At 46.8% G+C, this 23604-nt stretch overlaps 1 pseudogene; it reads right to left on the bottom strand.

Annotated features, from left to right (window-relative positions):
• The window catches only part of LOC135521088 (myc box-dependent-interacting protein 1-like), a 53111-nt pseudogene extending 44118 nt beyond the window's left edge, over window positions 1-8993 (bottom strand).
• Window positions 8994-23604: the final 14611 nt, after the last annotated feature.

Below are 23604 nucleotides of genomic sequence, written 5' to 3'. Positions count from 1 at the left end.
AGCTCTATACTCTAATACCAACCTGTCCTAACACACTAGTACAGCGCTATACTCTAATACCAACCTGTCCTAACACACTAGTACAGGTCTATACTCTAATACCAACCTGTCCTAACACACTAGTACAGCTCTATGCTCTAATACTAACCTGTCCTAACACACTAGTACAGCTCTATACTCTAATACCAACCTGTCCTAACACACTAGTACAGCTCTATACTCTAATACCAACCTGTCCTAACACACTAGTACAGCGCTATGCTCTAATACCAACCTGTCCTAACACACTAGTACAGCTCTATACTCTAATACCAACCTGTCCTAACACACTAGTACAGCTCTATACTCTAATACCAACCTGTCCTAACACACTAGTACAGCGCTATGCTCTAATACCAACCTGTCCTAACACACTAGTACAGCTCCTACTTCTGACACAAGGGAGAGTGATGGTGAGAATGACAGTGAGTGGGAGAGAGAGTGAGAGACACAGGGAGAGAGAGTGACAGAGACAGGGAGAGAGAGTGAGAGTGTGAGCGAGAGAGAGTAAGAGAGACAGGGACAGAGAGAGTGAGCTAGAGTGAGAGAGACAGGGGGGAGAGTGAGAGAGACAGGGGGGGAGAGTGAGAGAGACAAGGAGAGAGAGTAAGAGAAACAGGGAGAGAGACAGAGAGACAGGGAGAGAGAAGGAAAGATTGAGGGCTGAGAAACTATGACAGAGGAAGAGACAGGGAGGGACTGACAGAGGAGAGACTGACAGAGGAAGAGGCAGGGAGAGACTGACAGAGGAGAGACTGACAGAGGAGAGAGAAGAGGGACAGAGGGAACATAAGGAAGTTAATCTGACTTTTTGTAGCATAAATAAAGATGACCTCTGACCTCGACGATGGAGTCCACATCATCTTTGCCGTACCACTCCGGCTCGTACATGTCAGACAGACACTCCTTAAGGTTCTTGGAGGATTCGTGCATCGCTGTCGACAGACAGAGAGACAGACACACTTGCCAGTGAAGAACCAGTGCTGTGCAGTGATCGTAGTGAGGAATACACCATAGTTCTACACAGATTATCAGTATCTGGGTTGTGTCAATTAAGGACCACAAAGGAAAAACACTTTAATGAATAGGTTTTGGAAATGACAAATGAAAGTAGCGTTTGTTATTGAACAAGTCTAAGTAGTCCCTCCTGGTTTCAGTTTTAGGACTGAAGTCTTATTGAAGGTGCATGTAGACATCACGGTCTTACTCTGTATTGCCGCCAGGTAGACCCTCAGGTCTCTCTGCAGTTTGGAGCCCTCTGTCTGAAAACAGAGCACACCTGATGTCACACACGGTACAGCTCCGGTGGGTGAGACAAGGTAAGACTGTGGGTTGAATTTAGAGACGGCGAAGGAATGGAGGCTGCTACTGTATGGGGATCGGTTGGGTTTTTTACAATGTGTCAACGGTTGTTTCAGTCCAGGACTGGAGTCTAAATGGGTATGTAAACATCACGGAAAGAAAATCCAACTTTGTTTTGCAGCATTCCTCCCATCCATCCCTTCCTCTCATCCCCCTTCCTCTCATCCCCCTTCCTCTCATCCCCCTTCCTCCCATCCCCCTTCCTCCCATCCATCCCTTCCTCTCATCCCCCCTTCCTCCCATCCCCCCCCCTTCCTCCCATCCATCCCTTCTTCCCACCCCCCTTCCTCCCATCCCCCTTCCTCCCATCCATCCCTTCCTCTCATCCCCCCTTCCTCCCATCCATCCCTTCTTCCCACCCCCTTCCTCCCATCCCCCTTCCTCCCATCCATCCCTTCCTCTCATCCCCCCTTCCTCCCATCCCCCTTCCTCCCATCCATCCCTTCCTCCCATCCCCCTTCCTCCCATCCATCCCTTCCTCTCATCCCCCTTCCCTCATCCCCCCTTCCTCCCATCCATCCCTTCTTCCCACCCCCCCCTTCCTCCCATCCCCCTTCCTCCCATCCATCCCTTCCTCCCATCCATCCCTTCCTCCCATCCCCCTTCCTCCCATCCATCCCTTCCTCTCATCCCCCTTCCTCTCATCCCCCTTCCTCTCATCCCCCTTCCTCTCATCCCCCTTCCTCCCATCCATCCCTTCCTCCCATCCCCCTTCCTCCCATCCATCCCTTCCTCTCATCCCCCCTTCCTCTCATCCCCCTTCCTCCCATCCATCCCTTCTTCCCACCCCCCTTCCTCCCATCCCCCTTCCCCCATCCATCCCTTCCTCCCATCCATCCCTTCCTCCCATCCATCCCTTCCTCCCATCCCCCTTCCTCCCATCCATCCCTTCCTCTCATCCCCCTTCCTCCCATCCCCCCTTCCTCCCATCCATCCCTTCCTCCCATCCCCCTTCCTCCCATCCCCCTTCCTCTCATCCCCCCTTCCCACCTCCCCTCCTCCCATCCCCCTTCCTCTCATCCCCCTTCTTCCCACCCCCCCTCCCATCCCCCTTCCCTCATCCCCCTTTCTCTCATCCCCCTTCCTCCCATCCATCCCTTCCTCTCATCCCCCTTCCTCTCATCCCCCTCTTCTCATCCCCCTTCCTCTCATCCCCCTTCTTCTCATCCCCCTTCCTCTCATCCCCCCTTCCTCTCATCCATCCCCCTTCCTCTCATCCCCCTTCCTCCCATCTACCCCCACGTCCCATCCCCCCACCTCCCATCCCCCCACCTCCCATCCCCCCCCAGGTAGACCCTCAGTTTTATTTAGCGATTGAAAAGCATTGGGCCAGTAACTGAAAAAAAACGCTGGTTTGAAACATCGAGCTGATGTCGATGCCTCCATGAGCAAGGCACTTAAACCCTAATTGCTCCTGTACATCGCTCTAAAACACAGCGTCTTCTAAATGACTAAAACGTAAAATGGTTCGGTCCGTACAAGATTCTTACGTATTGTTTGTTGAAGTTGATCACTCCCTCCTCAAACGCAACATCTCTGGTCTCATCTGCTTTCCCCAGTTTCTGCATAACCTGGAAGACATTTAAAGACGTTGAACAAGGCAAGACGTTGAACATTCATCTACATCCTGTGGCCCGTGGAAGATATAGCAGAGGAAACACTGTCTCTCCTTCACACAGCATGTCGATGTGTCACTAAGACAATCACAGGGGGTCATGTACAGTGAAGGAGACACACTGAATACACTTCTATAACAACGTTGATGAATACAGCAGAGTACCCATGTTATACTGTATCTACTGATGAATACAACAGAACCATGTTATACTGTATCTACTGATGAATAGAGCAGAGTAACCATGTTATACTGTATCTACTGATGAATACAGCAGAACCATGTTATACTGTATCTACTGATGAATATAGCAGAGTACCCATGTTATACTGTATCTACTGATGAATATAGCAGAGTAACCATGTTATACTGTATCTACTGATGAATACAGCAGAACCATGTTATACTGTATCTACTGATGAATATAGCAGAGTAACCATGTTATACTGTATATACTGATGAATACAGCAGAACCATGTTATACTGTATCTACTGATGAATATAGCAGAGTAACCATGTTATACTGTATCTACTGATGAATACAACAGAACCATGTTATACTGTATCTACTGATGAATACAACAGAACCATGTTATACTGTATCTACTGATGAATACAACAGAACCATGTTATACTGTATCTACTGATGAATACAGCAGAGTACCCATGTTATACTGTATCTACTGATGAATACAACAGAACCATGTTATACTGTATCTACTGATGAATACAACAGAACCATGTTATACTGTATCTACTGATGAATACAACAGAACCATGTTATACTGTATCTACTGATGAATATAGCAGAGTACCCATGTTATACTGTATCTACTGATGAATATAGCAGAGTACCCATGTTATACTGTATCTACTGATGAATACAGTAGAGTACCCATGTTATACTGTATCTACTGATGAATATAGCAGAGTACCCATGTTATACTGTATCTACTGATGAATACAGTAGAGTACCCATGTTATACTGTATCTACTGATGAATACAACAGAACCATGTTATACTGTATCTACTGATGAATACAACAGAACCATGTTATACTGTATCTACTGATGAATACAGCAGAACCATGTTATACTGTATCTACTGATGAATACAACAGAACCATGTTATACTGTATCTACTGATGAATACAACAGAACCACGTTATACTGTATCTACTGATGAATACAACAGAACCATGTTATACTGTATCTACTGATGAATATAGCAGAGTACCCATGTTATACTGTATCTACTGATGAATATAGCAGAGTACCCATGTTATACTGTATCTACTGATGAATATAGCAGAGTAACCATGTTATACTGTATCTACTGATGAATACAACAGAACCATGTTATACTGTATCTACTGATGAATATAGCAGAGTACCCATGTTATACTGTATCTACTGATGAATATAGCAGAGTACCCATGTTATACTGTATCTACTGATGAATATAGCAGAGTAACCATGTTATACTGTATCTACTGATGAATACAACAGAACCATGTTATACTGTATCTACTGATGAATACAGCAGAACCATGTTATACTGTATCTACTGATGAATACAACAGAACCATGTTATACTGTATCTACTGATGAATATAGCAGAGTACCCATGTTATACTGTATCTACTGATGAATATAGCAGAGTACCCATGTTATACTGTATCTACTGATGAATACAACAGAACCATGTTATACTGTATCTACTGATGAATATAGCAGAGTAACCATGTTATACTGTATCTACTGATGAATACAACAGAACCATGTTATACTGTATCTACTGATGAATACAACATAACCATGTTATACTGTATCTACTGATGAATACAGCAGAACCATGTTATACTGTATCTACTGATGAATATAGCAGAGTACCCATGTTATACTGTATCTACTGATGAATACAGTAGAGTACCCATGTTATACTGTATCTACTGATGAATACAACAGAACCATGTTATACTGTATCTACTGATGAATACAACAGAACCATGTTATACTGTATCTACTGATGAATACAACAGAACCATGTTATACTGTATCTACTGATGAATATAGCAGAGTACCCATGTTATACTGTATCTACTGATGAATATAGCAGAGTACCCATGTTATACTGTATTTACTGATGAATACAGCAGAACCATGTTATACTGTATCTACTGATGAATACAACAGAGTACCCATGTTATACTGTATCTACTGATGAATATAGCAGAGTACCCATGTTATACTGTATCTACTGATGAATATAGCAGAGTACCCATGTTATACTGTATCTACTGATGAATATAGCAGAGTAACCATGTTATACTGTATCTACTGATGAATACAACAGAACCATGTTATACTGTATCTACTGATGAATATAGCAGAGTACCCATGTTATACTGTATCTACTGATGAATATAGCAGAGTAACCATGTTATACTGTATCTACTGATGAATACAACAGAACCATGTTATACTGTATCTACTGATGAATACAGCAGAACCATGTTATACTGTATCTACTGATGAATACAACAGAACCATGTTATACTGTATCTACTGATGAATATAGCAGAGTACCCATGTTATACTGTATCTACTGATGAATATAGCAGAGTACCCATGTTATACTGTATCTACTGATGAATACAACAGAACCATGTTATACTGTATCTACTGATGAATATAGCAGAGTAACCATGTTATACTGTATCTACTGATGAATACAACAGAACCATGTTATACTGTATCTACTGATGAATATAGCAGAGTACCCATGTTATACTGTATCTACTGATGAATACAGTAGAGTACCCATGTTATACTGTATCTACTGATGAATACAACAGAACCATGTTATACTGTATCTACTGATGAATACAACAGAACCATGTTATACTGTATCTACTGATGAATACAGCAGAGTACCCATGTTATACTGTATCTACTGATGAATACAACAGAACCATGTTATACTGTATCTACTGATGAATACAACATAACCATGTTATACTGTATCTACTGATGAATACAACAGAACCATGTTATACTGTATCTACTGATGAATACAGCAGAACCATGTTATACTGTATATACTGATGAATACAGCAGAGTAACCATGTTATACTGTATCTACTGATGAATATAGCAGAGTACCCATGTTATACTGTATCTACTGATGAATATAGCAGAGTACCCATGTTATACTGTATCTACTGATGAATATAGCAGAGTACCCATGTTATACTGTATCTACTGATGAATATAGCAGAGTACCCATGTTATACTGTATCTACTGATGAATACAGTAGAGTACCCATGTTATACTGTATCTACTGATGAATATAGCAGAGTACCCATGTTATACTGTATCTACTGATGAATACAGTAGAGTACCCATGTTATACTGTATCTACTGATGAATACAACAGAACCATGTTATACTGTATCTACTGATGAATACAACAGAACCATGTTATACTGTATCTACTGATGAATACAACAGAACCATGTTATACTGTATCTACTGATGAATACAGCAGAACCATGTTATACTGTATCTACTGATGAATACAACAGAACCATGTTATACTGTATCTACTGATGAATATAGCAGAGTACCCATGTTATACTGTATCTACTGATGAATATAGCAGAGTACCCATGTTATACTGTATCTACTGATGAATATAGCAGAGTAACCATGTTATACTGTATCTACTGATGAATACAACAGAACCATGTTATACTGTATCTACTGATGAATATAGCAGAGTACCCATGTTATACTGTATCTACTGATGAATATAGCAGAGTAACCATGTTATACTGTATCTACTGATGAATACAACAGAACCATGTTATACTGTATCTACTGATGAATACAACAGAACCATGTTATACTGTATCTACTGATGAATACAGCAGAACCATGTTATACTGTATCTACTGATGAATACAACAGAACCATGTTATACTGTATCTACTGATGAATATAGCAGAGTACCCATGTTATACTGTATCTACTGATGAATATAGCAGAGTACCCATGTTATACTGTATCTACTGATGAATATAGCAGAGTAACCATGTTATACTGTATCTACTGATGAATACAGTAGAGTACCCATGTTATACTGTATCTACTGATGAATACAACAGAACCATGTTATACTGTATCTACTGATGAATACAACAGAACCATGTTATACTGTATCTACTGATGAATACAACAGAACCATGTTATACTGTATCTACTGATGAATACAACAGAACCATGTTATACTGTATCTACTGATGAATACAACAGAACCATGTTATACTGTATCTACTGATGAATACAACAGAACCATGTTATACTGTATCTACTGATGAATATAGCAGAGTACACATGTTATACTGTATCTACTGATAAATACAGCAGAGTACCCATGTTATACTGTATCTACTGATAAATACAGCAGAGTACCCATGTTATACTGTATCTACTGAGGAATATAGCAGAGTACACATGTTATACTGTATCTACTGATAAATACAGCAGAGTACCCATGTTATACTGTATCTACTGATGAATACAGCAGAGTACCCATGTTATACTGTATCTACTGATAAATACAGCAGAGTACCCATGTTATACTGTACAATATTCATGGGCTGAATGTTCGTAGTGATGGGACGACGGGGGTGATACTGTACAGTGCTATCGGCCATTGATCTTGCATCTCGTCTATCCATCCCTCACCTCACCTCCCATCCACCCCCACCTCCCACCCCCCCACCTCACATCCAGTCATTCCCTCCCATCCCCCCACCATCCATCCCCCACCTCCCATCCACCCCTACCTCCCAACCAGTCATTCCCTCACACCCCCCCCCCCCACCTCCCAACCAGTCATTCCCTCCCATCTCCTACTGTCCAATAGGGATACAGAACCACTAACACCATCAGGTCATATAGCATTTTAATTACAGCTATATTAACGTTAAACTATATCAAATCTAACTGAAAACTGCTATTAGGTTATGGATGCTACATGGAATGTAGTGGATATTGTAATTGAATAGACACTCCATTATAGCAGGCCAGGTAGAGATTTAATTGAATTTGCAGAACATCCAATTGCTTTAGCTATTCTAGTAAAACAATTATTTCCATTGTTCAATTTGGTACACACACCAGCATGTGGCCTATAGGTCCACTGTATAAACAAATAACGGATGGATTGAACAACTTTCTGTTTAGTATGAGGATGCAGTGACTTAACCAATGGATTGGCCTGTACTTTTCTAGCCAATCATTTTGAAAAAAACGTTTGCCTAAAAAACGGAAATCAAAATGACCCTGCATCGTTAAGACAGTGGATGAATCAACTGATCCTCTATCGTTAAGACAGTGGATGAATCAACTGATCCTCTATCGTTAAGACAGTGGATGAATCAACTGATCCTGCATCGTTAAGACAGTGGATGAATCAACTGATCCTCTATCGTTAAGACAGTGGATGAATCAAATACATTACTTTTTAAATATTATAAAAAAAACACATGGGCTCCAGAGAGAATCTGAAGAGCACAATTTGAGATCATTTGGCATAGAGTCTTACAAGCACGGGAAAGGGAAGCTGTGGGAACATGTGGGTCTGGGCAGGTGTGATGTCATCGATGTTTACGTGTCTGTGTATTATTTTAATAATCTCACAACAACAACATCGACCGCATCCTGTCGACGATAGTATGTTTTTATAATGGTTGCCGGTCAAGATGTGTCACTGAGTCCTCTCCGGTGAAGTGTCATAGCAGGATGGAACCAGATATCATAATTAAAATAACCCGAAATAAACGGGAAATAACAACAAATTAAACCTTATTATGTTTCTTACCTTCTCTTGGGCCCGTGTTAATTTCTTCTGCACGTTACTAGCGAGTTTCCCCGCAGTAACCCCTTCCCCATACCCATCTCAGCCATTGTGTCTTCCCGATAAGCTCTCGATTCAATATAATAAAAAATAACAACTCCTACGGATAAAGAAGAAGAGACATCAACGTCGAGAAAAACAAATATCACCGCTCGTTATTCTAGGCTTTAAGCACCGTCACAACGTTTCGTAACGGGTGTCTGTGGGTACCGAATAGATCAAGCGACGGGTCTCCAGCTTCCGGTAGTGTAGCCTTCCGTTACGTCAGTCAGTGGATGATAATAACCATTGTATCGGGGTTTCCTCTTAAAGAGAAAAGCTGATGAGCCCACTGCACATCCCACTATTTCCTTCGGTCTACTGTTATTTCCCCTTTACGCACTTGGGGGCGACATTGCTTTGGTCAGCTCACCAAATAAAACGGAAAGTCCTGTCGACTAAAAAAGTCCTGTTTGGACTAAAGACTTGAAGGTAAAAAGTCCTGTCAGAACTAAAGACTTGACGGTAGGTCTACTAACTGTGTGAAGAGGTACAGTATGGAAAAAAACAGAGAAAAATGATGGGCCAGCTAAAGACAAAGGCCGAGGTTAGTGGTCAATGCATCAAACATACATACTGTTTGCCGTTTATTATGTGGGCCGGTCCGGCGCTGTCCATGGTGCTGAATCACTGTCAGTCTATTACAGCCTCGGTACCTGTCCATGGTGCTGAATCACTGTCAGTCTACTACAGCCTCTGTACCTGTCCATGGTGCTGAATCACTGTCAGTCTACTACAGCCTCGGTACCTGTCCATGGTGCTGAATCACTGTCAGTCTACTACAGCCTCGGTACCTGTCCATGGTGCTGAATCACTGTCAGTCTACTACAGCCTCGGTACCTGTGGTGGTTCTGAATGGTATTTGTACAGTATTCTATTTTCTCATATTTATTTAATTTCTCCGACAGTAAATAAAGCCAAGAACAGAACATGACTTCGCCACGTCTCGAGTAGTAGCGCACACTTTCCACCCATTGATATTCTTTCCTGTGCTGTAGCCTACAACCCCGTGTTCCTGCGCATAATGGTCTCATCCAAGGCAAACTGGAGCTACGCGATGCGAGCAGAGGAGGCTTATTAGAAACAAAGAAACCACCGCGTCGGATTGGGGGAAGAACAAGAGACGAGACATCTCAAACCAAGAGATGGACACCAATTTATGACAACAGTTTTAATTAAAAACAGGCTTGATTTGATATTTTTAACCATAGGTGGTACATTATTAAGATTGAATATTACAGAGGCTGGAGCTTTGAGAAGTTGTTCTGTAATCCGGATGGATTGGTGGACGGGGGCAGTGCGCTAGTCTCTGTCAAGCCGTGGTTCTGGGTTCCTCTGTAGCGTTTGTGCCAGACATTGACTGGGACAGGGTTGACGCACATGACTGTCTTGGATGCAGTGAACTGACACCGCGGAGGATTCAATGGACTCTTGCTGGGAATAGTTTATGCTCTATATGCTGGGTCAGTAAGGAGGTGAGTGAAGCAGGTGCAACTTTCTTTGCTCTTCAATTATACCCGCCGGTTGTTGAATGCATTTTGAACATTACTGTAGCCCGCCTTTCTGATAGAGGAACGCTCGATGACAATACACGATTGAGACAACTGAAATACAGAAAGATAATACATGAATTCCTTGGAAAAATGTCACATTATCACGAAAAAAAATAGGTTTTGTAAATGAGCCTTGTTTTTGTTATTTGTTTGTTTCAATAATGTTCCAACTAACGGCTGTAGCATATGTCTCAACACATTTAATTGTCTCCATATCCATTGTTCTAATATCCCCACCAAACACAATTATTATCGCTGCGGTTATTTATAAACGTTGGTATTTTATTAGATATTAGGGTGTATAATTACGCGCCACAGCATGTAATCGATTCCCCGGGTGCCGCTCTGCTGCTCGGCGAGCTCTGGCGGAAAGTCACGTGTGTGATTTGAGGACCGGGTCCATCACAATCTGTTTTGACAATTGAGCACATTGTCCATATATAATATAAATAATAACCTATATCCGGCAGAAACGTAGCAGACGGCTTTTAATTAATGGCTTAAAAAATATATATATACCGTTTTGTTTTTGCATCCGCCTATATAAATACAATTAAAATCAAAAGACCATTAGGTAGGCTTATGCATTCAGTATAGTTGTTTACGTGTTTCAGTCTCTGCCTATGAGTGTGTTTGTGTGTGTGTGTGTGGCTGTGTGTGTGTGAGTGTGTGTGTGTGTGTGTGTGTGTGTGTGTGTGTGTGTGTGTGTGTGTGTGTGTATACATACGTGTGTGCATATGATGACTATGGTTATGACTAGGGTCATTCGGGGTGTATGAGGGGAGATGTAGGCTCAGAGCTGGTCGTCTGAGGTTGGGGCAGTTTAGTTCAAGTTGAAGGGACAATCATGGAAAACAACACACCTGCTGCACTGACACTTGCTTTGGTAACCAGCTAACGGATGAGTCTGGAGGAATGTAACCAGTCGATGGATGAGTCTGGAGGAATGTAACCAGTCGACGGATGAGTCTGGAGGAATGTAACCAGTTGAGGGATGAGTCTGGAGGAATGTAACCAGCCTAAGGATGAGTCTGGAGGAATGTAACCAGCCGACAGTGTCTTGGTCACTGGTTGGCAGTGTCTTGGGCTGTGGTTGGCAGTGTCTTGGGCTGTGGTTGGCAGTGTCTTGGGCTGTGGTTGGCAGTGTCTTGGGCTGTGGTTGGCAGTGTCTTGGGCAGTGGTTGGCAGTGTCTTGGGCTGTGGTTGGCAACATCTTGGGCTGTGGTTGGCAGTGTCTTGGGCTGTAGTTGGCAGTGTCTTGGGCTGTGGTTGGCAGTGTCTTGGGCTGTGGTTGGCAGTGTCTTGGGCAGTGGTTGGCAGTGTCTTGGGCTGTGGTTGGCAACATCTTGGGCTGTGGTTGGCAGTGTCTTGGGCTGTGGTTGGCAGTGTCTTGGGCAGTGGTTGGCAGTGTCTTGGGCAGTGGTTGGCAGTGTCTTGGGCTGTGGTTGGCAGTGTCTTGGGCTGTGGTTGGCAGTGTCTTGGGCAGTGGTTGGCAGTGTCTTGGGCTGTGGTTGGCAGTGTCTTGGGCTGTGGTTGGCAGTGTCTTGGGCAGTGGTTGGCAGTGTCTTGGGCTGTGGTTGGCAACATCTTGGGCTGTGGTTGGCAGTGTCTTGGGCTGTAGTTGGCAGTGTCTTGGGCTGTGGTTGGCAGTGTCTTGGGCTGTGGTTGGCAGTGTCTTGGGCTGTGGTTGGCAGTGTCTTGGGCAGTGTCTTGGGCTGTGGTTGGCACTGTCTTGGGCTGTGGTTGGCAGTGTCTTGGGCTGTGGTTGGCAGTGTCTTGGGCTGTGGTTGGCAGTGTCTTGGGCTGTGGATGGCAGTGTCCTGGGCTGTGGATGGCACTGTCTTGGGCTGTGGATGGCAGTGTCTTGGGCTGTGGTTGGCAGTGTCTTGGGCTGTGGATGGCAGTGTCTTGGGCAGTGTCTTGGGCTGTGGTTGGCAGTGTCTTGGGCTGTGGTTGGCAACATCTTGGGCTGTGGTTGGCAGTGTCTTGGGCTGTGGTTGGCAGTATCTTGGGCTGTGGTTGGCAACATCTTGGGCTGTGGTTGGCAGTGTCTTGGGCTGTGGTTGGCAGTATCTTGGGCTGTGGTTGGCAACATCTTGGGCTGTGGTTGGCAGTGTCTTGGGCTGTGGTTGGCAGTGTCTTGGGCTGTGGTTGGCAGTGTCTTGGGCTGTGGATGGCAGTGTCCTGGGCTGTGGATGGCACTGTCTTGGGCTGTGGATGGCAGTGTCTTGGGCTGTGGTTGGCAGTGTCTTGGGCTGTGGATGGCAGTGTCTTGGGCAGTGTCTTGGGCTGTGGTTGGCAGTGTCTTGGGCTGTGGTTGGCAGTGTCTTGGGCTGTGGATGGCAGTGTCTTGGGCAGTGTCTTGGGCTGTGGTTGGCAGTGTCTTGGGCTGTGGTTGGCAGTGTCTTGGGCTGTGGTTGGCAGTGTCTTGGGCTGTGGTTGGCAGTGTCTTGGTCACTGGTTGGCAGTGTCTTGGGCTGTGGTTGGCAGTGTCTTGGGCTGTGGTTGGCAGTGTCTTGGTCACTGGTTGGCAGTGTCTTGGGCTGTGGTTGGCAGTGTCTTGGGCTGTGGTTGGCAGTGTCTTGGGCAGTGGTTGGCAGTGTCTTGGGCTGTGGTTGGCAGTGTCTTGGGCAGTGTCTTGGGCTGTGGTTGGCAGTGTCTTGGGCTGTGGTTGGCAGTGTCTTGGGCTGTGGTTGGCAGTGTCTTGGGCTGTGGTTGGCAGTGTCTTGGTCACTGGTTGGCAGTGTCTTGGGCTGTGGTTGGCAGTGTCTTGGGCAGTGGTTGGCAGTGTCTTGGGCTGTGGTTGGCAGTGTCTTGGTCACTGGTTGGCAGTGTCTTGGGCTGTGGTTGGCAGTGTCTTGGGCTGTGGTTGGCAGTGTCTTGGGCTGTGGATGGCAGTGTCTTGGGCTGTGGTTGGCAGTGTCTTGGGCTGTTGTTGGCAGTGTCTTGGGCTGTGGTTGGCAGTGTCTTGGGCTGTTGTTGGCAGTGTCTTGGGCTGTTGTTGGCAGTGTCTTGGGCTGTTGTTGGCAGTGTCTTGGGCTGTTGTTGGCAGTGTCTTGGGCTGTTGTTGGCAGTGTCTTGGGCTGTTGTTGGCAGTGTCTTGGGCTGTGGTTGGCAGTGTCTTGGGCTGTGGTTGGCAGTGTCTTGGGCTGTGGTTGGCAGTGTCTTGGGCTGTGGTTGGCAGTGTCTTGGGCTGTGGTTGGCAGTGTCTTGGGCTGTGGTTGGCAGTGTCTTGGGCTGTGGTTGGCAGTATCTTGGGCTGTGGTTGGCAACATCTTGGGCTGTGGTTGGCAGTGTCTTGGGCAGTGGTTGGCAGTGACTTGGGCTGTGGTTGGCAGTGTCTTGGGCAGTGTCTTGGGCTGTGGTTGGCAGTGTCTTGGGCAGTGTCTTGGGCTGTGGTTGGCAGTGTCTTGGGCTGTGGTTGGCACTGTCTTGGGCTGTGGTTGGCAGTGTCTTGGGCTGTGGTTGGCAGTGACTTGGGCTGTGGTTGGCAGTGTCTTGGGCAGTGTCTTGGGCTGTGGTTGGCAGTGTCTTGGGCAGTGTCTTGGGCTGTGGTTGGCAGTGTCTTGGGCAGTGTCTTGGGCTGTGGTTGGCACTGTCTTGGGCTGTGGTTGGCAGTGTCTTGGGCTGTGGTTGGCAGTGTCTTGGGCTGTGGTTGGCAGTGTCTTGGTCACTGGTTGGCAGTGTCTTGGGCAGTGTCTTGGGCTGTGGTTGGCAGTGTCTTGGGCTGTGGATGGCAGTGTCTTGGGCTGTGGTTGGCAGTGTCTTGGGCTGTGGCAGGTTGGCAGTGTCTTGGGCTGTGGTTGGTAGTGTCTTGGGCTGTGGTTGGCAGTGTCTTGGGCTGTGGTTGGCAGTGTCTTGGGCTGTGGTTGGCAGTGTCTTGGGCTGTGGTTGGCAGTGTCTTGGGCTGTGGTTGGCAGTGTCTTGGGCTGTGGTTGGCAGTGTCTTGGGCTGTGGATGGCAGTGTCTTGGGCTGTGGTTGGCATTGTCTTGGGCTGTGGTTGGCAGTGTCTTGGGCAGTGGTTGGCAGTGTCTTGGGCAGTGGATGGCAGTGTCTTGGGCTGTGGTTGGCAGTGTCTTGGGCAGTGGTTGGCAGTGTCTTGGGCTGTGGTTGGCAGTGTCTTGGGCTGTGGTTGGCAGTGTCTTGGGCTGTGGTTGGCAGTGTCTTGGGCTGTGGATGGCAGTGTCTTGGGCTGTGGTTGGCAGTGTCTTGGGCAGTGGTTGGCAGTGTCTTGGGCAGTGGTTGGCACTGTCTTGGTCACTGGTTGGCAGTGTCTTGGGCTGTGGTTGGCAGTGTCTTGGGCTGTGGTTGGTAGTGTCTTGGGCTGTGGTTGGCAGTGTCTTGGGCTGTGGTTGGCAGTGTCTTGGCCTGTGGTTGGCAGTGTCTTGGGCTGTGGTTGGCAGTGTCTTGGGCTGTGGTTGGCAGTGTCTTGGGCTGTGGTTGGCAGTGTCTTGGGCTGTGGTTGGCAGTGTCTTGGGCTGTGGTTGGCAGTATCTTGGGCTGTGGTTGGCAGTGTCTTGGGCTGTGGTTGGCAGTGTCTTGGTCACTGGTTGGCAGTGTCTTGGGCTGTGGTTGGCAGTGTCTTGGGCTGTGGTTGGCAGTGTCTTGGGCTGTGGTTGGCAGTGTCTTGGGCTGTGGTTGGCAGTATCTTGGGCTGTGGTTGGCAACATCTTGGGCTGTGGTTGGCAGTGTCTTGGGCAGTGGTTGGCAGTGACTTGGGCTGTGGTTGGCAGTGTCTTGGGCAGTGTCTTGGGCTGTGGTTGGCAGTGTCTTGGGCAGTGTCTTGGGCTGTGGTTGGCAGTGTCTTGGGCTGTGGTTGGCAGTGACTTGGGCTGTGGTTGGCAGTGTCTTGGGCAGTGTCTTGGGCTGTGGTTGGCAGTGTCTTGGGCAGTGTCTTGGGCTGTGGTTGGCAGTGTCTTGGGCAGTGTCTTGGGCTGTGGTTGGCACTGTCTTGGGCTGTGGTTGGCAGTGTCTTGGGCTGTGGTTGGCAGTGTCTTGGGCTGTGGTTGGCAGTGTCTTGGTCACTGGTTGGCAGTGTCTTGGGCAGTGTCTTGGGCTGTGGTTGGCAGTGTCTTGGGCTGTGGATGGCAGTGTCTTGGGCTGTGGTTGGCAGTGTCTTGGGCTGTGGTTGGCAGTGTCTTGGGCTGTGGTTGGCAGTGTCTTGGGCTGTGGTTGGCAGTGTCTTGGGCTGTGGTTGGCAGTGTCTTGGGCTGTGGTTGGCAGTGTCTTGGGCTGTGGATGGCAGTGTCTTGGGCTGTGGTTGGCATTGTCTTGGGCTGTGGTTGGCAGTGTCTTGGGCAGTGGTTGGCAGTGTCTTGGGCAGTGGATGGCAGTGTCTTGGGCTGTGGTTGGCAGTGTCTTGGGCAGTGGTTGGCAGTGTCTTGGGCTGTGGTTGGCAGTGTCTTGGGCTGTGGTTGGCAGTGTCTTGGGCTGTGGTTGGCAGTGTCTTGGGCTGTGGATGGCAGTGTCTTGGGCTGTGGTTGGCAGTGTCTTGGGCAGTGGTTGGCAGTGTCTTGGGCAGTGGTTGGCACTGTCTTGGTCACTGGTTGGCAGTGTCTTGGGCTGTGGTTGGCAGTGTCTTGGGCTGTGGTTGGTAGTGTCTTGGGCTGTGGTTGGCAGTGTCTTGGGCTGTGGTTGGCAGTGTCTTGGGCTGTGGTTGGCAGTGTCTTGGGCTGTGGTTGGCAGTGTCTTGGGCTGTGGTTGGCAGTGTCTTGGGCTGTGGTTGGCAGTGTCTTGGGCTGTGGTTGGCAGTGTCTTGGGCTGTGGTTGGCAGTATCTTGGGCTGTGGTTGGCAGTGTCTTGGGCTGTGGTTGGCAGTGTCTTGGCCACTGGTTGGCACTGTCTTGGGCTGTGGTTGGCAGTGTCTTGGGCTGTGGTTGGCAGTGTCTTGGGCTGTGGTTGGCAGTGTCTTGGGCTGTGGTTGGCACTGTCTTGGGCTGTGGTTGGCAGTGTCTTGGCCTGTGGTTGGCACTGTCTTGGGCAGTGGTTGTTACAGACAACAACATACAGTATAATGCTACCCTTTGTTATATACTGCATGTGGGTTGAGGCTCCTGTGTTAATTGAACAATTTTTTTTGTGAAAGAGCTCTTTAAACAATTGACATTTTAAATATTCGCTAGTTTGAAAAAAAAAGTACTGAAGGCAGAACACATGCATTTCTATCATTGTTTTAAACACAGCTTTAGGGATAGTGGGTGACGGATGGTTGGGATGAGGAAGGGAAGACTTGGGAATGTAATATGGGGTTCTGCATAGCGTTAAATGGTGTGAAATGGGGGCATTGTGTTTTATGAAGGCAGTTATGTAATAATGGAAGGACAAAATAACTCAGGCAGCAACAGCACTTCTCCTGGGGGGGGGCTCACAATCTAATGTGTTACGCTGCAACATGCCACATGTTTTGATAGGCTAATACATTATCAGAGGACAGAGAGAGAGGGGGAGAGAGGGAGGGGAGAGTAAAGGAGGTGGGAGTGAGGGAGAGAGAGAGGGTGAGAGAGTGAAGGGGTAAGGGAGATGAAAGAGAGGGGGCTGAGGGAGAGAGGGAGGAGAGAGAGGGAGGGAGGTAAGGGAGAGAGAGGGGTGAGTGAGAGAGAGAGGGGGTGAGGGAGAGAGAGCAGGGGGTGAGGGAGAGAGAGGGTGAGGGAGATGAGAGAGAAGGAGAGGGATAGAGAGTGGAGGTGATGGCCTGAGTAAAAGGGTGTGGGAGTGAGAGAAAATGAGACTGAGAGAGAGAGTGATGGGATAGAGAGAGAGAGAGAGAGAGAGAGAGAGAGAGAGAGAGAGAGAGAGAGAGAGGGGGGGCGGGGGTGGAGGGACTGTGAGAGAGCGAGAGAGCAAGAGGGAGACTGTGAGAAAGGGTGGCAGAGAGAAAGTCGATTCAAACCTTATTAATCCACTTCACTGCTGTCCTTCCCAACAGCTACAGATTCACCAGCAGATGCTGTATAGACACCAGCTACAGCAACACCATAACAAAGCCATGCAGATGGCAGTCTTTATCCAGGAGCTGCTGCTACACAGCCAACGAAGGAGACGGGTCTCTTTTTGATTGAGGGTGTGGTTTTATACACACTATAATACATGTTTTATTTGACAGATACCTTTGAAGACACTCAAGGACACCATGTTGTAGTTTGTTCTAGAACATCATGTAGAGAGAGGGTCATGTTCAAGAACATCATGTAGAGAGAGGGTCATGCTCTAGAACATCATGTAGAGAGAGGGTCATGTTCTAGAACATCGTGTAGAGAGAGGGTCATGTTCTAGAACATCATGTAGAGAGATGGTCATGTTCTAGAACATCATGTAGAGAGATGGTCATGTTCTAGAACATCATGTAGAAAGAGGGTCATGTTCTAGAACATCATCTAGAGAGGGTCATGTTCTAGAACATCATGTAGAGAGAGGGTCATGTTCTAGAACATCATGTAGAGATAGGGTAATGCTCTAGAACATCATGTAGAGAGAGGGTCATGTTCTAGAACATCATGTAGAGAGAGGGTCATGTTCTAGAACATCATGTAGAGAGAGGGTCATGCTCTAGAACATCATGTAGAGAGATGGTAATGTTCTAGAACATCATGTAGAGAGATGGTCATGTTCTAGAACATCATGTAGAGAGATGGTCATGTTCTAGAACATCATGTAGAGAGAGGGTCATGTTCTAGAACATCATGTAGAGAGAGGGTCATGTTCTAGAACATCATGTAGAGAGAGGGTCATGTTCTAGAACATCATCTAGAGAGAGGGTCATGTTCTAGAACATCCATGTAGAGAGAGGGTCATGTTCTAGAACATCCATGTAGAGAGATGGTCATGTTCTAGAACATCATGTAGAGAGAGGGTCATGTTCTAGAACATCCATGTAGAGCTGGATGGGAATGTTGTGGTTTGAGTAAGAATGGAATCATAATAGTGTCCCTTAGCCCGAGATAAATATGTATCTGTTCTTAATGCTCCATTTAGTGTGACAATGATCATATGAGTTGGTTCGACGGCTCAAACAGGTCTGGGACCAGGCTTTGTCTTGCCTCATAAAAATGTATCGTAAAAATCTCCTGCATCTCTGCATCAGATTCGCTGACAGCTATAGACGGGATTGTGTCCGAAATGGCACCCTATTCCCTACATAGTGCACTACTTTTGAACAGGGCCATTAGTCCCCGACTGTAGTATCTTGATGTCCATGGCCTGGTCCTGGAATGGCTAAACAGTGAGCTGTCCAGAAATCCTCTTTATGATTCTGTCACCTCAGTACTAATCTGGGATATACAGGGATTAACTGGAGAGATAGATGGATACCTGTGTCCTGCTGCTCCACAGTGGGCTAGGGATATCATAGGGAGAATGGCTGTATGGTTAACACAGTGGACTAGGGATAACATAGTGAGACTGGCTGTATGGTAACACAGTGGACTAGGGATAACATAGTGAGACTGTCTGTATGGTAACACAGTGGACTAGGGATAACATAGTGAGAATGGCTGTATGGTTAACACAGTGGACTAGGGATAACATAGTGAGACTGTCTGTATGGTAACACAGTGGACTAGGGATAACATAGTGAGACTGGCTGTATGGTTAACACAGTGGACTAGGGATATCATAGTGAGACTGGCTGTATGGTTAACACAGTGGACTAGGGATAACATAATTCTTTAACATTTAATTTAACTAGGCAAGTCAGTTAAGAACAAATTCTTATTTACCATGACGGCCTAGCAAAAGGCTTCCTGCTGGGACAGGGGCCTGGGATTAAATTTACCTTTACTTAACTAGGCAAGTCAGTTAAGAAAGCAATCTTATTTTCAATGACGGCCTAGGAACAGTGGGTTAACTGCCTTGTTCAGGGGCAGAACGACAGATTTGTACCTTGTCAGCTCAGGGGTTTGAACTTGCAACCTTCCGGTTACTTGTCCAACACTCTAACCACTAGGCTACCCTGCCGCATACAATGCAGTTGTTGTCCAGATTGTATATTGTTCTGCTGTCATTAGAGGATACAGTTTTTGTAATATTATTCTCTTATGTTAATTTGGTAGCACACACACACACGCACACACACACACACGCACACACGCACACACACACACGCACACACACACACACACACACTCACACACTCACACACAGCTGCTCTGACCTCAAAACAACAGCTTCTCAATGGCTCAGAGTGGGCAGGTATCGAGTCTTGTGTGGATGAAGTATGATCTTAATTCATCTAGTGGGAGGTGTGTCGGTGTTGATCTGGGAAGAAGTCAGACTGTACACAACCATAGCAGAACGAGAAAGAGAAAGAAAGAGAGAGAGACCGAAAGAGTGAGAGAGACCGAGAGAGTGAGTGAGACAGAGAGGTGAGAGACAGAGAGAGTGAGAGAGAAGACAGAGAGAGAGACAGACAGAAAGAGAGAGAGACCAAAATAGTTTCTAAAACACTGCTAAAACACTGTAGCTGTAGCTGATAGTAGAACACTTTAAATGTCTTTATCCTTTTGAAACCTTAGTGAGTGCAATGTTTCTTAAATGTTGTTTTTAATGTTGTTTTTTTGTTTCTTCTCACTTTTGTTTCTTGCTTATTTCACTTGCTTTGGCAATGCAGTATGTTTCCCATGCAAATCAAATGAATAGAAAGACGAGAAACGAGAGCGAGAGAGAGGTGAGATCAAGAGCGAGAGAGAGAGAGAGATAGAGAGAAAGAGCGAGAGAGAGAGATCGAGAGCGAGAGTGAGAGGTGAGATCAAGAGGGAGAGAGAGGGAGAGAGATCGAGAGCGATAGAGAGAGGTGAGATCAAGAGGGAGGGAGGCAGAGAGAGAGAGATCGAGAGCAATAGAGATCAAGAGGGAGAGAGAGAGAGAGATTGAGAGCGATAGAGATCAAGAGGGAGGGAGAGATTGATGTGTTTCTCTTTCTAGTGACCTGGATGGGAAGTGGGAACTGCTCCGCTCAGATAGTGGGATAGAATGATGGAGGTGGTGTGTCTCTTTCCAAGCATGATGCAGGCCTCTGGCTGTCTCTGTCTCTCTGTGATGTCTGCTAAAATATTCACACTAAACTGCCTAGTAGGCCATAGTATATATACTGTATAGAACATATATAAAATACATCCTGCTACACTCAGTTGAATGTTTTCATTAAATATTCTTTCTATAAATATTTTTTGGGTCATAGCTATGGTTTTTATTGCGATGGGGTTCCACGACGTGGTTAGCCTTTACGGCTGGGACCGCTAGTCCTGGATTACTGTTAAATAGCAGCTAACGCTAGCACTGCTAGCAACGCTAGCCCACTGCTAGCCCACTGCTAGCCCACTGCTAGCCCAGTGCTGTTTTGATCCATGGCTGGGAACAAAGCTTTTTAGTTGTGTGATAATTTCAACACAATCACAAGATGAAGATAAGGTGGAACTGAAACCTGGACAGGGATTTGTCTACCATCAAGCAGCTCAGGGAACGGATTGCCGTTCGCTCGGCTGCGAAAACAGCATAATCTGCTTTCTAAGTACACCGACCTTGCTGTCGCCCTTGGCAAAGCGAATCTCTGTTTTAAATTCCTATAGCTAAGCTGTCTACGAGTCGGGCGGCGTTGATATTGACCCAATCTAAAAGGACAGATCTTAAACTCAACCCTGTGGCCCCATGGGAGACTGGACACTCGCAAGGCGTAGGAGATCGGAGAGATAGTCTGACCACTCGCAAGGCGTAGGAGATCGGAGAGATAGTCTGACCACTCACAAGGCGTAGGAGATCGGAGAGATAGTCTGACCACTCACAAGGCGTAGGAGATCGGAGAGATAGTCTGACCACTCACAAGGCGTAGGAGATCGGAGAGATAGTCTGACCACTCACAAGGCATAGGAGATCGGAGAGATAGTCTGACCACTCACAAGGCGTAGGAGATCGGAGAGATAGTCTGACCACTCACAAGGCGTAGGAGATCGGAGAGATAGTCTGACCACTCACAAGGCGTAGGAGATCGGAGAGATAGTCTGACCACTCACAAGGCGTAGGAGATCGGAGAGATAGTCTGACCACTCACAAGGCGTAGGAGATCGGAGAGATAGTCTGACCACTCACAAGGCGTAGGAGATCGGAGAGATAGTCTGGCCACCCTTCATCTATCTGAGAAGATCTAATTCAGTTATTAAACAGCTTTGCCTCGCTTGAGACGGACCTACCAGCCCCGGGAGTCAGCATGGATCCTGGGTGTATACCAACAGGCTGCCCAGTACCACCCTACCCCACGGCCACCACCACCCTCCCCCACGGTCACCACCACCCTCCCCCACGGTCACCACCACCCTCCCCACGGCCACCACCACCCTCCCCCACGGCCACCACCACCCTCCCCCACGGCCACTACCACCCTACCCCACGGCCACCACCACCCTCCCCCACGGCCACCACCACCCTCCCCCCACGGTCACCACCACCCTCCCCCACGGCCACCACCACCATCCCCCACGGCCACCACCACCCTCCCCCACGGCCACTACCACCCTACCCCACGGCCACCACCACACTACCCCACGGCCACCACCACCCTCCCCCACGGCCACCACCACCCTACCCCACGGCCACCTCAGTTCAGACAGAAGGGTCTCGGGCCATCCTCCACCTTCCTGGGGTTTCCGATCATGTGCTTTGGGAGCAACCAGCACTTTTGACACTTTTTAAAGATTATTTCAAGCAACATCAAATTGTTTTAGAGACTGACAGACAGGGTCTGGTAGTGCTCCAGTTCTCTTTGTCAGAATAAGAAACAGAGAACTTGGAAAGCAACCAACTCCTGTAGAAATGACACTATGGATATTGTGAGTAAACTAATTTAAGAACACCTGCTTTCTCCATGACATAGACTGACCAGGTGAATCCAGGTGAAAGCTATGATCTCTTATTGACAACACCTGTTAAATCCACTTCATTTCAGTGTAGATGAAGGAGAGGAGATAAAGAAGGATTTTTAAGCCTTTAGACAATTTGAGACAATTGAGGATTGTGTATGTTTCTCAATGAATGAGCAGGGGTATGTTCAGAAGGAGGAAACGTTTTGGAGCGTTTAGATAGACATAGGCTAGGTAGAACAAACATGCCTCTCTGGCAAGTAGAATAAGGAATAACATCGGCTCATGGCATTTCAACTGCAACGTTCAACAACGTTTGGCAACTGAACGTGGCACTGCTCTAAATTGCTACCCTTTTTGGTGGCATATGCTCCTCGACATTTGCTGTGCAACCTGCAATTTTGATTTCGGTAGCTACAGTAGCAACATTTTGTCTAAAACAAAATTCACACAAAATATAGCTGTGAGCAGCAATAAATGGGGTTCACATTTTAGGACACAAGATCTGTTGGATAACAAAGCAATGTAGGAACTGTCTTCCTTTATTTACAATCAGTGAAAGCCATATTTTATCTCTCATTACCAGAAAACATTTGCTTTTTGATTTAGAGGAGGAGGTAGAGGGGAGGAGCATGGGATGAGGAGGGGAGGAGGAAGTAGAGGGGAGGAGGAAGTAGAGGGGGGAGGAGGACGGGATGAGGAGGGGAGGAGGATGTAGAGGGGAGGAGGAAGTAGAGGGGAGGAGGAAGTAGAGGGGAGGAGGATGTAGAGGGGAGGAGGAAGTAGAGGGGAGGAGGAAGTAGAGGGGAGGAGGATGTAGAGGGGAGGAGGAAGTAGAGGGGGAGGAGGATGTAGAGGGGAGGAGGAAGTAGAGGGGAGGAGGATGTAGAGGGGAGGAGGAAGTAGAGGGGAGGAGGAAGTAGAGGGGGGAAGGTAAGAGAGGAGGATTATTTTTTATTTCTAGTTGAGAACACCTTTATTTAACCAGGTAGGCTAGTTGAGAACACCGTTATTTAACCGGTTAGGCTAGTTGAGAACACCTTTATTTAACCAGGTAGGCTAGTTGAGAACACCTTTATTTAACCAGGTAGGCTAGTTGAGAACACCTTTATTTAACCAGGTAGGCTAGTTGAGAACACCTTTATTTAACCAGGTAGGCTAGTTGAGAACACCTTTGTTTAACCAGGTAGGCTAGTTGAGAACACCTTTATTTAACCAGGTA

The sequence above is a fragment of the Oncorhynchus masou genome, chromosome 29 (genome assembly GCF_036934945.1).
Source record: "Oncorhynchus masou masou isolate Uvic2021 chromosome 29, UVic_Omas_1.1, whole genome shotgun sequence".
Classification (NCBI taxonomy): Eukaryota; Metazoa; Chordata; class Actinopteri; order Salmoniformes; family Salmonidae; genus Oncorhynchus; species Oncorhynchus masou.
This window is presented reverse-complemented; position numbering and strand designations above follow the sequence as displayed.